The sequence below is a fragment of the Vicia villosa genome, linkage group LG4 (assembly GCF_029867415.1).
Source record: "Vicia villosa cultivar HV-30 ecotype Madison, WI linkage group LG4, Vvil1.0, whole genome shotgun sequence".
In the NCBI taxonomy this organism is placed as follows: Eukaryota; Viridiplantae; Streptophyta; class Magnoliopsida; order Fabales; family Fabaceae; genus Vicia; species Vicia villosa.
In genome coordinates, this window is record NC_081183.1 from 187,350,202 (window position 1) to 187,369,412 (window position 19,211).

General features: G+C 28.5%; 2 non-coding genes across 2 annotated transcripts; one reads left to right on the plus strand and one right to left on the minus strand.

Moving 5' to 3' along the window:
- Positions 1-229: 229 nt before the first annotated feature.
- LOC131600944 (small nucleolar RNA U3) lies at positions 230-452 on the minus strand. The gene has a single exon (XR_009283546.1). It is a non-coding gene; the product is annotated as a small nucleolar RNA U3 (small nucleolar RNA).
- Positions 453-10,001: 9,549 nt separating this feature from the next.
- TRNAD-GUC (transfer RNA aspartic acid (anticodon GUC)) lies at positions 10,002-10,073 on the plus strand. Its single transcript has one exon. It is a non-coding gene; the product is annotated as a tRNA-Asp (tRNA).
- The last annotated feature ends 9,138 nt before the right edge of the window (positions 10,074-19,211 follow it).

Genomic DNA, 19,211 nt, shown 5'->3' on the forward strand with positions numbered 1-19,211 from the left:
GTGTTGACGAGAATACCCTCACACTCGCCGGTGGAGTCATCACCGCCTTTTTCTTCGGCCGGCCACGCCCCATGTCCAATCCAAGGATAGAAACAGTCCTAGATCCCCTCTGCCGTGGTCCCTAACCCTAAGGTTAGGAGTTTAAACCAACACCACAGGTTCTCCGTGAGTGTTACTACCCCTGTTCTTCAGTATATACGTTACCGGAATCTCAAACGCAAAGGATTTGAGTCTGTCATATCACCGCACGACCACCCCGCACAGCTTGCACTGTCCGAGAACGATCATCTACAGCACAAGATGAAGTATCAGCTTGATAAGCATCTCAGCCGTTAGTCACGCTCTGATCGTGCGGTCTCATTTCTTCATCCAGACTTGAGTTCCTGTCTCCTTTGAAATCAAGGATACAGTAGTACGAGCCTATAGAACAGATCCTGTTCAAGTAAGGTCGTTGATTGATTGCAATTTTTAATTTTGATTTAATGTGATTGTAATTTTTTAACTTCTTATACACCTGTTTTCTTGATATGGAAATTGTTTAGTGAAGTAATTGGTATATTATTACAAAATGACGTTTAATTTTTTATTCTTTAAGTGCAAATGTTAATAAATAAACTTCATTGATCGATTGAATATTATGTTTGATCTATTAATTAAGTGGGAGAGAGAAAATATAAAAGATTATTTTTCAAAACAAAAATAATTGATATGATAATTTATATGGAAGGAAACAATGTATTAATTGTCCCTTATCCTATGCAATGTTGCATAGGTTAGAAAAACCCTATAACAAATTTACTAATGATTGAAATATTTTTATAATTAATGACAAAAAATATTTATATACAAATAAATATATTGATTAAATTAATTTTATATACGAGAAAAAATAACTATAATTATGAATATTATTATAACACATTTAATATAAATTTATAATATTAAAATCATTGATTGATTGCAATTTTTAATTTTGATTTAATGTGATTGTAATTTTTTAACTTCTTATACACCTGTTTTCTTGATATGAAAATTGTTTAGTGAAGTAATTGGTATATTATTACAAAATGACGTTTAATTTTTTATACTTTAAGTGCAAATGTTAATAAATAAACTTCATTGATCGATTGAATATTATGTTTGATCTATTAATTAAGTGGGAGAGAGAAAATATAAAAGATTATTTTTCAAAACAAAAATAAGTGATATGATAATTTATATGGAAGGAAACAATGTATTAATTGTCCCTTATCCTATGCAATGTTGCATATAGGTTAGAAAAACCTATAACAAATTTACTAATGATTGAAATATTTTTATAATTAATGACAAAAAATATTTATATACAAATAAATATATTGATTAAATTAATTTTATATACGAGAAAAAATAACTATAATTATGAATATTATTATAACACATTTAATATAAATTTATAATATTAAAATCATTGATTGATTGCAATTTTTAATTTTGATTTAATGTGATTGTAATTTTTTAACTTCTTATACACCTGTTTTCTTGATATGGAAATTGTTTAGTGAAGTAATTGGTATATTATTACAAAATGACGTTTAATTTTTTATACTTTAAGTGCAAATGTTAATAAATAAACTTCATTGATCGATTGAATATTATGTTTGAGCGATATTTATATTAAATCTTAATAATTATCGAAATTATAAATATTATAATATGTAAATAACATAATATTTTATATTAATTCATAGAACTAAAGAATATTTTATTTAAGTCAAATTAAAAAATTAAGTTTATCAATATATATATATATATATATATATATATTAAAATTAATTTTATAAAATATTATTGATATTTATTTATTGTAAGGTCGAAAAAATATATAGAATGTAATAAAATATTACAAATTAAAAATGTATACATAATTTTAAAATGTATATGTAAATAGAATCAAAGAATAAAGAAAAAATCCGTATATTAAACATTTAATGGTAACATAAATGACAATATAAATGTTAAAATAAAAGAACATAACTATTGTTAGAAATTACTTATATTACTACTAACACAAAATAAATTCAATAGATAAAAAATAAGATCAAAGACAAGATTTAAAAAAAAAAAAAAAACTAAGATATAGACCAAATATCTCTTATTTTATGCCGTCAATATACCCAAAATATACGAAAAACCATCAAGCAATTTAATATCATCATTCCTCATTGAAATATTTGCTATGACTTTTTTCAACAAATTTTTATAACATTATTATCAAAAGATCAATATACATTAATGTGTTGCTTTTATATATATATATATATATATATATATATATATATATATATATATATATATATATATATATATATATATATATATATATATATGGGGACGACTCAAGTGAGAACACTTGGTTATTATGAGAAATGAGAACAATGAATCACGACCATTAAATTTTGATTTTGTTGATTTTAATGGACTGGATTGATTTCTCTTTCTATGTTGATTTAAAATAAATACTAAGGATAATAGAAAGAGAAACCAATCCAGTCCATTAAAATCAACAAAATCAAAATTTAATGGTCGTGATTCATTGTTCTCATTTCTCATAATAACCAAGTGTTCTCACTTGAGTCGTCCCCTATATATATATATATATATATATATATATATATATATATATATATATATATATATATATTATAAAATAGAAATCAATTACAATCAATTAATTTAATTATCATAAATATTACTCGACATTTTTGTTTATGTCTTTTAATATTCTTTAAGTAATTATTTCATTCTATATGTTATATAAAGAGTCACAAATATTCTTTAATATTCTTTATGATGTATTAAGAGTCATAAATATTTATTAATATAAATCTCCTAAACTCTTTTCTTACCTAACACCCACTATTAATTTAAATCGTGAATATAGTGATATTAATTTGATAAATATTTGCTACTAACATATATGGTTGTATTAAAAAAATAAAAATAAAAAATTAATATAATTCCGTATTAATTAAAATTATTAATATAAATATATAATATTAATATATAGTTATATTAAGGATTGTGACTATTATATAGTTATATTAAATTTTTTATTATTATATAATTATAATAAAAATTATAATTTATATGAAAATATATCGTTTTTTATTTTTTGAATACAAGAAGATATAGTAGTAGAAAATATTTTTTCAATAAATATAGAGCCATATTATTAATTTTATCGAAGATGCTAATTGTTTACATTAATAATAAATAATGATATTAACAAAAAGCATTGATAAAATATTTTATAATAAAAAATATATAATAATAATAATATAATAGAAAAAATATTTGTTTCATTTTAAAGATAATAACCATGAGTATATATTATTTAACTATTAATATAGTTATTTAGTAATTCGAAAAATATTTTTATAGGCTTTAATTTGTATATTAATAATTAATTAAGAAAATACAAAACACTAGCAATAAAATTATTTTAGGTTAAAAAACTCTATTAAAATTATTCAATTGGTAATCAAAATTCATTAGATCGAAAATTAATCTTATCCATTAATTGAATCATAAAATAAAATAAATATAAATCAGTTACAATCAATTAATTTAATCATCATAAATATTAATTTAAATTTTTGTTTTTGTCTTTTATTATTCTTTAAGTATTTATTTAATTGTATATGTTATATTTAGAGTCACAAATATTATTTAATATTCTTTATGTTATATTAAGAGTCATAAATATTTATTAATTTAAATCTCCTTCACTCTTTTCTAGACGTAACACCCATATTACTTTAAACCGTGTATATAGTTATATTTATTTGATAAATATTTGCTGCAAACATATATGGTTATTTTAAAAATAAAAAAGAAATAAATTAATATAATTTCGTATTAATTAAAATGATTAATATAAATATGTAATAATAGTATATATAGTTGTATTAAGGATTGTGACTATTATATAGTTATATTAAATTTTTTATTATTATATAATTATAATAAAGATTATAATTTATATAAAAATATTTTATTTTTTTAATACAAGAAAATATAGTAATCGAAAATATTTTTTGGAATAAATATAGAGCCATATTAGTAGTATGATAATAAATAATTATATTTTAGTTATAAAATAACAAAAAACATTAATAAAATATTTTATGATAAAAAATCTATAATAATAATAGTAATATAATAGAAAAAATATTTGTTGCATTTTAAAGATAATAACAATGAATATATTATTCTAATTGTTAACAAAATTTGAATATTAACGGGAACACAAAGTTACTAATAATTTTTTTGAATATTAACATAAACATTAAGTTACTGATAAATTTTTTGAACATTAACGAGAACAAATTTGGAATATTAACGAGAACACGAAGTTATTTATCAAAATAATGAATATTAACGGGAACAAGGAGTTACTGATGAAAATAATAAATATTAACGGGAACATGAAGTCACTGATCAAAATATTGAATATTAACGAGAACAAATTTAGAATATTAACATGAATATGCAATTAGTGATCAATTGTATATTAACCGGAACAAGAAGTTATTGATCAAACTATTGAATATTAACGGGAACATGGAGTTATTAATTAAAATATTCAATATTAACGGGAACCAATGTTAGTAAGTTGAAAGTAAATGTGAATAAGTTTATTGCATTGGACAATCGACATTGTGTTGTTTGTTCTTTATGCAGGTCACATTTTATTCTACTATCGATAAAACATTAATAATTTAAGTCATATAATAGATCTTTCCAATTTTTATTGCATATTAACAAAATAACATATAAACTTTATTTTCTTTATTACTTTTTATTTTCAATATTCAATTTTTTTAATATTAGTATTTTTATAACTTTTTCAATTTTAACCTAGATTTCATCTTTTACTAACACCTTTTCCTTATAATTTTTTGAATATTAACAGGAACAAATTTGAAATATTAACGGGAACACGGAGTTATTGATCAAAATAATTAATATTAAAGATAACATGGACTTACTGATTAAATAATGAATATTAACGGGAACATGAAGTTAATGATCAAAATATTAAATATTAACGGGAACAAATTTGGAATATTAACGGGAATACGAAGTTACTGATCAAAATAATGAGTATTAGCGGGAACATGAAGTTACTGATCAAAATATTGACTATTAACGGGAACATGAAGTTACATTCAATATTAACGAGAACATGAGTTACTAATCAAAATATTGAATATTAACGGAAACATGAAGTTACTGATCGAAATATTGAATATTAAGGGTAAAATAATATTTATTAATCAATATATCACAAACTTTGATCCAACCTATTGAAAAGAAATTTCTATATTTTACAGATTTGTTTTTAGGACATTTACATCTACAATAATTATATTGAACAAAATAACATTTTTCCTATCATCTTTTATTTCCCTCAATCACAATGTGCGGAAACGACGGGTACCCGTGCGAACGCACGGGTAAGACACTAGTTTTTATAGGAAAAAAGACCAGATCAAGAAGAAGTCTCTTTATAGTGATTTATGTTTAGATGTAGTATAAACATTGATTTAAAGATTCATATTTTTATTCTTTTTGCACAATGTCAAATAAAAATGTGTTTTTTTTTATCAAATTATTTCTTTTATCCTTATGTATTTATTGTTAAAAAAAATTATTAGGGCACCACTCTTTTGATTCGCACAAAACACCCAAATTTAAATAACCGACTGCTTAGTTGATAAAGGGAACCTGTATAATTACTAATGTCATTTATTTTTCTGCACTAAAATTTTCTACACTAATTTTTTTTGCATAACATCCTTCTAAACAAAGTGCAATACATTACTTTTTTCCACTAAAGTAAAAAAGAAAAGGAATTTGCATAAAATATAAGAAAAATCTAGCCAGTCTAATCCCACCCTCTTAAATTGCACTCTAAACTTACATAGCCTTTTCATATTAGCGGATTCTCAAAACTAATTTTTTCGTGTAACACTCTCTAATTCAATACATTGAAGATTTTATTTAATTTAAATTGACTTATTATTTTTTTATTAAATTTTGCCTCAGTTAAGGATTACAATAAATAATCATTAAGACAAAACTTTACTTGAGGATGCATTATGAATTTTAAAAAATTATTTTAAAAAAATCATTTGTCATTTGAAAATATAAAAGGAAATTAATAAATTAAGATTTACTAAAATTATAAAATTAAAATATAAAATTATGTTGTCTTTAAAGAATTGTATTAAAAAAATTCATTAAAAAATATAAAATAAATTGAGTGCATTTAAAAAACTTATAAAAATGAAATTATTATAAAACTATAAAATCAAACTGTAAAAATTAAACTATAAAAATAAAATTAATGCATTTTGTAAAATGATAAAATCAAACCGTAAAATTGAATGATATCTTATTAGGATCATTTGACCTCACTTGTCATCAAGCTTTCTTCTCAATTGATCTGACACATGTCTATGTGCTATAGATTCAAATACCTTCAGATGACTCAAGCTAGGCTTTACACCAGAGCAACATTCTTCTGGAGTAATTCCTATTAACTTCTTCGTCGGACGTCTGTTCAGAATATATGTTGCAGTCGACACAGCTTCACCCTAAAACTCTTTAGGTAAATTCTTGCCTTTCAACATACTTCTCACCATATTCATAATGGTTTGATTCTTTCTTTCGACAGTTCCATTCTGCTGTAGAGTGTAGGGTGGCACCACCTCATGCACAATCCCTTCTTTCTCACATAACATGTCGAAGTCTTTCGATACATATTCTCCACCACCATCAGTTCTTAAAACTTTGAGCTTTCGACCACTTTGTCTTTCGACAATCGATTTAAACTTGACAAATACCTCGATCACTTCACTTTTCTTCTTGATCAGATAAGTCTATAGTTTTCGACTGAAATCATCTATGAATGTAACAAAGTATTTGTTACCTCCATTCGAATCCACCTGAATATGAACACATACATCAGAGAGTATATGATTTCGAGAATAGCCTTCGACTTACTTCCTGCATCCTTGTTGAAGCTATTATTGTGTTGCTTCGCCTGCACACATTCCTCACATACCTCGTTTGGAATGTCAATTTCTGGAAGTCCTGAAACCATATTCTTTATTTTCAAATCTCTGATGTCTCTGAAGTTGAGATGACCTAGTCGATAGTGCCACATCCATTCATCTCTGCTAGCTGCAGTCGAAAGGCACTTGTGCTCCATTACATCTAGTTCGATCTTGAAGGTTCTATTTTGAGACATAAGAGCCTTCAAGATTAACCTTCTACTTGCGTCGACGAATCTCATCATCTTGTCTTCGATCGACACTTTATAGTTCTTTTCGACCAATTGCCCAATGCTGAGCAAGTTGTTCTTCATGCCTGGTATGTACAACACATTGGAAATTACTGACCTCTTACCATCTTTCCACATAATTAGAACGTCTCCAATACCTTCAGCTTCTAGAGTATTGTCATTTGCGAATTTCACCATTTTCTTTATCGAGGGCTTTATGTTGACAAACCAATCTTTCTTTCCAGACATGTGTGATGAGCATCCTGAATCCAAGTACCATTGGTCCCTGAATTTATCTTCATCTTTTGTTGTGACCATCAACATCATCTCTTCTTCTTCTTCTTCTTCTTCTTCTTCTTCTTGTTTTGCTATGTGACTCTTGTCAGGCTTTCGACCACCACCTCTTCCTCTACCTGCAACACCATCTCTTTGGTATGAGGATTTTTCTGATTCGACCAGTTTCCTTCTTGCTGACTTTGACCAGTCGAATTGTTGTAGCCACTTATACCTTTATTTCCATTCCAACTTCCTTTTCCTTTGTTTGCCGACTGAGCCGGCAAAGCCACATCACTCATCGACTTGCTTACTGCTCTTTCAGCCATTCGTTATTCATGAGATTCAAGCGTCCCTTGAAGCTCTTCCTTTGTTAATTTCGACAAATTCTTTGACTCTTGTGTGGCTTCCACCACGTGGTCGAATTTAGGGGCCAAAGACCTCAAGATCTTTGAAACAACAACTATTGTTGTTAACGTTTATCCATATATCTTGATTTGATTCACTAGTTTTATAACCCTAATGAAGAAATCAGTTATGCTTTCACTATCTTCCATTTGAAGCACTTCATACGTTCTTTTGTGAGTTTGTAACCTCACCTTTTTCACCTTCCCAGCGTCTCCAAGAGATTTTTCCAGAATCTCCCAAACTTCTTTTGCAGATTATGAATCACTAACCTTTTTGAAGTTATCTGGACTCAGACATTGATGAATTATAAAGAGTGATTTATAACTCTTCTTCTTCTTCTTCTTCTTCTTCTTCTTTAATTCTTCGTGTTCTTTCTTTTCTTCTTCTAAAGCATATTCTTTAAGCTCTTATACTCCATCCTTTACAAGATCCCAAAGACCTTGACACCTGAATAAAACTTTCATCTCTTTGCACCAATTCTCATAGTTATCTACTTTCAGAATTGGTAGACTTGCTGGATAATTTCCATTTCCATAATTCACCGCCATCGTGATTTTCTTCTTCTTCTTCCATTGATCGATAAATCGGAGCTCTTGATACCAGATGTTGGAAATCCACTATGATGAATTTCTATCAATCTTGATGAACAAGATTGTTACCACCACACGATAACAATGAAAATAAGAAAAGAAATTTAAAAAAGAAAAGAGATTAGGGTTTCTGCTGAGTAACTCTCTGCCCACAAACTGTTGAAAACTTTGTTATTCACTTGCAACTGCAAATTCTGTGATTATAACTTTTGACTTGATTACAAAATAATGAGGGTTACCACCCATTTATAGATTTAGGTTAGCTTTCTCCCTAAGGCAAAGCCCAAAACTATAATAGCCCAAAATACCTATTTTGGAACTAAATCAAATTTAATCTATTTTAAATCTAAATTAAATCTATCTAAAAAGTTGTATTCACAAAGTAGAAGAAACATTAGAAAAGGAACGGGAGAGGATGACTTAGGAGGTGCGTGAGAGTATGTCTCAGGAGGAACGAGAAAGGGTGGTCCAGGAGGAGTGGGGGAAGGTTTATCGGAGAAGCAATATAGGTTGATTCAGGAGGTGCGAGAGAGGTTGATCCAGGCGAAACGAGAGAGAGAGAGAGAGAGAGAGAGAGAGAGAGAGAGAGAGAGAGAGAGAGAGAGAGAGAGAGAGAGAGAGAGCGCATCAAGAGGAGCAAGAGAGATTGAGCGAGGAGGAACAAGAGAAATTAACCGATGAGATGCGGGAGAAGTGTATCTCAGAATATGATTAAGTTAAGTATAAGTTTGGTTAAAAAAAATATGTGTTGAGAGTTATTAACTGATTTTTTTTATTAACTTTTTTGAAAGTAAATTATAATTTTATTTCTCACAAAAAAATAATTATATTTATGTAAAATTGTCAAAATAACTTAAAATTAAAACAGGTAAATTTTTTACTAAAAGAAAGTAAATTCTTTAGTACTAATGAATTTTGATTGGATACTTCGTGAAATTTGATTTAAAAGTTTAGTTTATTTTATAATAAAAAAAATATTACAAAAGAAACAGTATTGATTAACATTATTTAATTGGATGATAAATACCTATCTAAGAATTAAAAAAAGTATGAGAGTGTTCACGATTTTAAAAAATAAAATAAAAATCATCCTCATATATAGAGAATTAAATAAAATGTAAAAGGCCCACGCTGTGATTAAATCAACCCCATGTGTAAACGAATTAAAAATGTCAAACTATGAGCTTTTCAAAAATGAGATTATAATGATTGAACTCTTTTGAAAACCAATAATTTCAGTATAACAATGTATAAGAAATGAGAACTAAAAAACATATCATTGCAAGAGAAGTTTGAAAGTGAAACCCACATGACCAGACAATAGTTAACACTAGAATAAACAATAGATAACAATGGATATTGTCAAAAGAAAACACAAACCACCATACCACAACTGAGTCGTTGTAGTATAGTGGTAAGTATTCCCGCCTGTCACGCGGGTGACCCGGGTTCGATCCCCGGCAACGGCGAGATTTTAGTATTTTTCATATTTTCCTGTTTCATTTTCATGTTGGGGTGACCCGGGTTCGATCCCCGGCAACGGCGAGATTTTAGTATTTTTCATATTTTCCTGTTTCATTTTCATGTTGGGTTTCCTGTCTTGACTTGATTCTATAATTGGGCCGTTTCATATGTTTGGGCCCTTAGGAAGTGTTCAAACCATTACAATCTGCAACAAATCATGTAAAGATTAATAAAAAAATATTAAACATCATTTTCATATTACAAATATACTATTTTTTATTTTATTTTTAATCTTTCTATTTTAAAAGTTTTCCAGAAAATATTTTCATCACAATATTCAAATTAATTAAATATGATAGTGTAGAGAGAGACTACAAACAAATGACCTTATATTTATGCATAAAACGGATGAATAAAAAATAGTCAAATATATTCTCCTATCTTTTTAAGTTAAAAAATCATAAGGGGTTCGTTTTTTATATTTTTTTACCTTGTTAATCATTTAAATCACATAACAAATGTAAAAGGTTAGTTTTTTTTTTCCCATCCAACTCGTTAAAAATATCCATGTGGCAATTTAAATGTTGATGTAGCAAGTTTAAATTAATGAAGGTATTATTTAAATAAATTCTAATACAAGTAAAATATATAAATAAAAATTATAGTTTTGTTTACCTACATCTTTTTCATCTTTCTCATCTTCATCCACATCAACCTTAACCACCTTCATTAAATTGAAAAGCAATTCTAACATAAAATTAATTTTTTAAATTATTTATTCTATAAAGAATAGATAAATAAAACTATAATTAGGTTTGATTTATTTTGGTTTATAATTTGTTCTTGTTTTCTTTTATTTGATCATTCCTATGATTTTTTGGTTACATGATCATTCCTATGATTACTGTTACTGTTTAGTTAAAAAACGGTCGCGGTTTAATTTTTTTGGCCTACGGTTCACATATAATTTGTTTGTGGTTTCTTATACCCATTTTGATTATAGAGAAGAAGGATCTAAAAAATTGTTTCATTAAGGCTATAAAGGGATTTATTTAAAAATACATACCATATGCACATGAAGGCCAGAGGAGGTTTCATATATTCTTCTTCCTTTAGGTCTCTATAAAGGAATGCAATGTTAATGTCTAATGGAGATGCCAATTGAGGGAAGAGGCCATGGATAATAACATATGAATGATAATCATTTTAATAACAAGCTAAAAGTTTCTAAGTAATATAATCCTTCAGCTTGGTTAAAGCCCTTGGTAACAAGTATGACCTTATATCTCTCAATGGTACGTACCATTAGGCTTAAAATTTAATTTGAATATCCATTTGCATTCAATGACTTTTTTATTTGGGGGGAAGGGGTGTGATGTCCCAAGTATGGGTATCCTTGAGAGAGTTAAGTTCGTTTTGAATGACTTATTGCCAATTGGGATTAGTGATAGCAGATGAATATGAATTAGTTTCAGTGATGGTTGAGATATTTAAATTAAAAAAACATATGTTTATGAGATAAGTTATCATATGACAAATAATTAGATAAAGGATAAGGAGTAATACATGTGCATGAACATGGTAAGGAGGTACCTGAAAGAAGATTGTAATGAAAATCTTGCAAATATGATGATAGTTTGGATAGGAAAGTATACTTTTTAACTATAATGAGTATGACAGTGGTTGAAGGTATGATAGGAGAGCGGATGAGAGGTGTGGATAGCGTCTCTGACAGCTCCCCTGAAATATTTAGGCGCGCTAGGAGCTATGGGAATTTGATTTCTGTAGTCGGACATGAAAAGCATATATGATAGCACCCTTGAAATCTGTAGGCCAGACATCAACTACGTCGGTTGTTCTCCGATTCTCTATTACCCGCATTCACACTTTGGTACCCAAAAGATTCTAAGGGGATCCTGCATGGTTATCACTCAAACGCCCAAGTCAGTTAGGGTTCATGATAATCGTAGTGAAATTGGAGATTTGAGAGATTGGGTTCAACGCTCTGGTACGCTTTCTCTCCCCCAACCTTCTAGGGTTTGGCGGCTGCTCCCCACCTTTATGGTGGTTTTTTTCCTCCACCTTCATGATCGTCTCCTCCCCTCCTCTATGGAGAGTACTACTCCCTATCACCAGTTAACCCTTTTCATCGGCTCCCCCCTTTCACTACCCCGAATCCCCGCCAAACCCCTATTCCTTCTAAAGCGACCACCACCATAGCCCCACCAACGACTGCTTTCACACCCTCAAAGTTGTCAACCAATGGTGAATACAGTTAAAAAAAATCAGCCAATTTTCCAAAAATAAATTATTAGAGGTTTTTCAGAGTTTGCGCACAGAAGATTTAGAGGGAAAATATGAGAATTTTACTTTTATTAAAACTTGTTTACGTTAACACTTAATCACTTCGCAAATATTAAAGATCTTCTAAAGATGATACACAAAGTATTCAATTGATTTAGTTGTATACTTCACGAGGTGTGTTTACAATGATTCAATTTTAACAAATTTTAGACTCAATAATTTTCTCATATTTTAATCACCACTAAGGCTTAATTAGGTTTCGATTCTAAAAAAATCTAACCTTATGTAATAAATTGCTACCAATTGAATAAACGATAATTTACTCTAAGAAATGAAAACCTAAGATGCAATATCCTATGGAAATTAAATGCGAGAGTAAAAGAGAGAGTGAAAACACCGGGATTTATAATGCTTTAGTGTTCGTCATGGGTTTGCCTATGTGCACTCTTAAATGGTTTCCATTGGAACCTTCAATATTCTTTTTTATTTTGACAAATACTGTAAGAGTTCATACAATCACTAGTCTAGAATAATGCTATAGAAAATAAATCTTCTATCTGGATCTTGACTTGTATAGGCCAAATTCATCTACGTAATCTTCACTCGATTAACAATTCTGAATCTTCCAATATCACCAATCTGCTCCAAGCCTTTGTGTGTAGCAATCATCCCTTGATCCTACCAATTCTTTGAACGATGAATTGTTTGAAGATTTTAAAAGAAATCTGCCTTGTCTGTAGTTTTCTAGACAATCACTACCGGGAAAACTTGGAGAGAAAAACCTCCTTTTTCACTAGAATTTGTCATCACAAATGACAACAATCTCAATCTTGCAAAAACATGAAAATCTTTAAGAACGATTAGTTTAAAGATAATGTCTCCCTCAATCAATTACAAATATCTCATTATTAAGATCTAAAATCAAAATAAAGGTTGAAGAAGAAAGAAATTCGTTTGCACATATAAGAATCGAGCTCGACCTCGCGAAAATCATAGGTATCAAAAGTCAATTTCTATAGACGACAAAACTGTTTTGTGGTGGAACCAGAAATATAAGAGATTCAGGAAGTTACGGTGAAGCGATTAAAGGAAGTAACGTCTCGATTCGAGGGTTTCAATTGTGATGTTTTAGGAATCAGAGGAGTTGATCTTTAACCAGTGTTTCCAAAGGGATCCTGCATGGTTATCACTCAAACGCCCAAGTCAGTTAGGGTTCATGATAATCGTAGTGAAATTGGAGATTAGAGAGATTGCGTACACGAAAACACCTTGTAAAGGTATTTATACCACGAAACACTTAGCATATATCTCTTCACTTATCATTGTATTATTCCATAAAACTTTTTTTCTTCTTATTCCATAGTAGTCTTCTCTTTAACACTCTTGTACGCTTTCTCTCCCCCAACCCTCTAGGGTTTGGCGGCTGCTCCCCACCTTCATTGTGGTTTTTTTCCTCCACCTTCAAGGTTGTCTCCTCCCCTCCTCTATGGAGAGTACTACTCCCTATCACCAGTTAACCCTTTTCACCGGCCTGCCCCTTTCACTATCCTGAATCACCGCCAAACCCGTATTCCTTCTAAAGTAGCCTCCACCGGAGCCCCACCAACGGCTGCTTTCACACCCTCAAAGTTTTCAACCGATGGTTCATCTCCAAAGCTCTTTCTGCTGAACCCGACGCCCTTGGAGGCACTACCGTCTGCTCCCACAACTTCGACGGTATTGACCGTTTGACCAATTCCATAGCCACCATGATTTACCTACTGCTTACGTTTTCTTCCTCCTTTCTATTTATCTAATTTTAGTTGTGTGCGTTTTGGCTTGTGTTGTTGTCTTTTGTATAATACAAATAACACAACTATATATCTTACGGTTTACGTTTTTTATATAATAATTTAATTAAAACAATACTAATATTATTATAACTTTTATATGATTATAAAATAACCCAACTATATATCTTTCCATATAAATAATAATAGATTGAATACATATAAAACTGCGTTATATTTTATCATAAAAGTTTAAGAGTTTAAAGGTAGTACACTGTAAATTAACTTGACATATACATCCAATCATATTCCTTACACTTGTCAAGTCATATTAGTTTTTTTAAATTAAAATTGTGTTTTAATTGGTTACATGGTTGTGATTGATTGACAGTATAAAAATATGCATATCCCTACGTCCTGAAGTTGATAGCATAGGATTAAAACCACTGCGCTACACCTTGAATGCTGGAAATAAATTTAACTCAGAGTGTATATAACGACTTAATTAGTAATTTCTAAAGCCCAAACCAGAAACTTATGAGCCCCTAATTTTGATAATTTTTTTATAGACCCTTCTGCTTCGGAGATGCATCTCCGAAGTTATTTTTTCTCTATTTTTTAGAATTCGGAGATGCATCTCTGAAATAATTCATTTTTTGTGATTTTCAGATATTCATCTCTGAAATAATCCATTTTTTAATGTTTTCGGAAATACATTTCCGAAAACAAAAATCCTCCAAACTTCTCCGAAACAAAAACCCATTTTTTGTTTTTCTGTTATCTTCTCTCTTTTATTATGATGGTTGCATTGATCCTTTTTCTATTATCTTCTCTCTTCCACACTCATCAATGCACTTTCACACTCATCATCAAATAGAATTCCATTCTTTTCAAAAATGGAAGCATATGAAACATTAGGAAATATTAGTTTTTTAAAAATGGAAGCATATGAATCATTACAAAAACCAAAGCCTTATGCTATGATGGGGACTTTAATCACTCCATTGCATCTTCTGTTTTAATTTGGTTCGTCTTCTTCTCTATTGTGCTTTCAGAAAAATGGACGTTGTGATATATTTTGGAATTGTATTTTCGAAATATCCAAAAGGGTTATTTCAGAGATACATTTTCGAAAACACCTTATTTTTTAGAAAAAAAGTGTTTTCGAAAATTTATCTCCGAAATCATCTATTTTAAAAAAAAAAAGTATTTTTCGGAGATGCACTTCCGTAATATAGGAATATTTTAGAAATTTTACCGCGGGTATCCAAGAAAGTTGGAGGTCCATAAAAAATGTGTCCTAATTTTGAAGACCATGGGTGATGAGCCTGGTTGTTCTGGCCCAGGGTGGACTCTGTTAGACAATATTTTTTATGCTCGTGAATCCTTTTATATATATATATATATATATATATATATATATATATATATATATATATATATATATATATATATATATATATATATATATATATATATATATATATATATATATATATAGGGGACGACTCTAGTGAGAACACATGGTACATTAAAATCAACAAAATCAAAATTTAATTGTCGTGATTCATTGTTCTCATTTCTCATAATAACCAAGTGTTCTCACTTGAGTCGTCCCCTATATATATATATATATATATATATATATATATATATATATATATATATATATATATATATATATATATATATATATATATATATATATATATATATATATATATATATATATATATATATATATATATATGTTGACAACAACTAATTTTTGTGTCTAGTGTGTGTTACAACTGAAATAAATTAAAAAAAGGAGCACGGCACAAGTTCTACGAGATGATTAAGTAAAAATAAATTTTGATTAATAGGGTAACACTATTATGTTTTGTAAAATAGGAATGAGATCTATCCCTGTAATTGTTTATTGCTCCTCTATAGAGTAAGTACTATCTAAATATCATGAAATGGAACAAACAAGTATCCAATTTTAAGATTCTCTCTATAATTAGAACTTGATTATGGTTCTGTGAACAAATAATTGTTGGATGCTTTGATCTATTCTCCACCATATCATAATAGTCAAGCACATAAATCTTTATTTTAAGAAAGAAAAAAATTGTTTTAAGGTTGGGATTTTCTTCCTTAATATCAAATTTATTATTAACAAAATCAAACGTATCTGCAATATTTTTTATTTTTTATTTTTATTTTATTTTAATATTTTTATTAAAATAATCAAAACGACGTCGTTTTAATTTTTTAAAATAAATTAAAAGCAATTAAATCGCTGATTCAAAAAAATCGCCGGTTTTACTTATTTTTACGGTTTACATTGGTTTTGACCGGTTTACACCGGTTCAATGACATTTCGGATCCAACTATTGAACCAGACCGGTTACCTGTCCGGTTCCCGGTTCGACCGGTCCAGTTTTTAAAACACTGCTACTAAGTCAAAATTAATAAAAGAATATAATTTCTCATAAATAAAATATATAGTAGAATAAAATCAATTAATTTCCCTAAAATAAAATCAATTAATATATCCATAAAGAGTTTAATTGAGACACTAAAATTAAAACAATGACGTGAAAAATATTTTATATTATTGATCCCAAAATTAAGAGTGAAGCACTACTTCAACTAACCGAACAAGATAATGATCCCAAAATTTAGAGTGAAGCTGAATCTTTATCAACTCATGGAATTGAAAATTTTGAATTTTGAATAGCTATGATTATTTGGTTTGAATCGTTAAAGTTTGCAAACAAAAAAAAAGTGTATTGATGTGGCTATAAAACTAGTAAAATGTTTGATCAAGTATTTGAAAAAATATAGAGAATTTAGATTTGTAAATGCTAAGGCAAGTGCTGAAAAGATTAGGAATGAAATGGAGATTGAATGTGTTAATTCAAAAACATCAAATTAGTAGAAAACAACACTATGATGAAAATTCATCTCAACCCACACAACTGAATCTTGAGTATGCTGAAGAGTTTTTTCGAAATCATTATTTCTTATATATTGTAGATCAAACAATTGGCTCACTTGATAGAAGATTTGAACAGTATAGTACATATGAAAATATTTTTCGATTCTTGTTTAGTATTGAAAGACTTAGGTCATTATCTGATAGGGACTTGAAAACATGTTGTAAGCATCTTGAAACATGTTAAAACACAACGATACTCTTGATCTTGATGGTGAAATTTTGTTTGAAGAATTAAAAGTTATTAGAGAAGTTATAACAGTTGAATCAAAGTCAAGTTTTATGATATTGAGTTCTTTAAATATTTTTAATTGTTTTCCTAATGCATGCATAAATTATAGAGTAATGTTGACTATTCTTATCAGTGTTGCATCTGCAGAAAGAAGTTTTTCTAAATTAAAATTATTAAAATCTTATTTGAGATCTACTATGTCACAAGATAGATTAAATAGTCTTGCATTGATTTCAATTGAAAATAATTTTTTGAAGAACCTTGATTATGAAAAAATTATTAACGATTTTGCAAAAAAAAAAATGTTAAGAGGATGATATTTAAATAATTGTAAAGGTTTGGTCAATATCTATCATATAAGAAGAGTATACCATTTCCTCATCTCTTAGCTATGCCACATCAGCCTCTCTTCTCAGAAAATTCCACATCATTTCCTTTCCATTGTATGTTGCAGCAGTTGTAAGGATTGATCTTTAAACCTCCAACCTCTCATGATCTCGCAGTTACAAATTATTTACTTTCTCTGGCCATTCACATTCCAAACTGCTTACAGCACTAATGACCTCATATACTGCTTTGCATATTTATCAACCACTTTCATTCTTCTTCTTTCCACGTTGAATTCAGTGTGCTGTGAAATTGGATGATCATGTGTGAGTCAGAGGGATCCTGATTGAAGATTTGCGTTGGGTTGTATGTATGTGATGGTGGAAGACGTCAGTTATGGGTGGATCGCGGTTGTAGCCGCTGATGATGGTGGTGGTCTACATGGGTTATCACGGTTTGAAGCGCCGTGGTGTGGAGGTTATGCGTGGTGTCAGAAATGTTGGTATTGCTCCAGTGTGTTTCCGGATCTGTTTTGGTTCCTTCGACACCACATCTTTTTTTCTTTTTTTTTTCTTTTTTACTCTGTTGTGTTGTAACTTGCAGGCTGCATCTCATAATAATGCTTATAAGGCGAATTTTTTTCTTTTCATTTTCGTTTCACCATTTGTGAGGTGTTTTCATTCCATCTCTGTAATATTTTCTATTTTTTTTGTTATTTTGTTTTATGAATTTCATCTCTGTAATATTTTCTATATTAATCATGGATATTTTCTATATTAATGATTGATATGTTATTTGCGTGATATATGATGTTTCCTAACTCATGTTTCTTTTTTATTTAAGGGCAATGCCATCAACTACCATTGCTGGAAGAAGAAGTGGAAGAAGTGAAATAAAGAAGTGGAAGAAGTGAAGTCTGAAATATTTGATTATCTTAATAGTGCTGAAGATTCTTTGTAGAAAATATTTATGAATGCATTATAGAAATCATTTACTCAAACCCTTGAAAATCAGATAACAAGGAGTAGCAAAATCTTTTGTAACAAAGAAACCATAATGATTGAGTTTTTTTCTATTATTTTATCATGCGAAATATCTTTATTTATCCATTTTTATTTGATGATTAATGTTTTTTTGTGTTTGTCGTTAGATGTTTGGTCATATGAATTGTTATAGACTAACACTTAATCCACAAACTCATTTGTCCCAATATATTTTTAAAGTTATTTATAATTATAATTAATTTAAAAATAATTTATGAATAAAACATAGTTTACCTAATATAATAATTTACATAATATAATTTTGATATATTTTTTTTTAAATTGGTTGTGCCTATATTTTTTCTTTAATATATTAAAGCAAAAATAGTTTAATATTTGACAAAATAATAAAAGAAAGAATAATTATGGAGACGTGGTTTTATATAATATATAAAAGGAAAGAAAATAATGTAAATTTAAATAGGGAGACATTTTACAAGGATGTATATATATATATATATATATATATATATATATATATAACA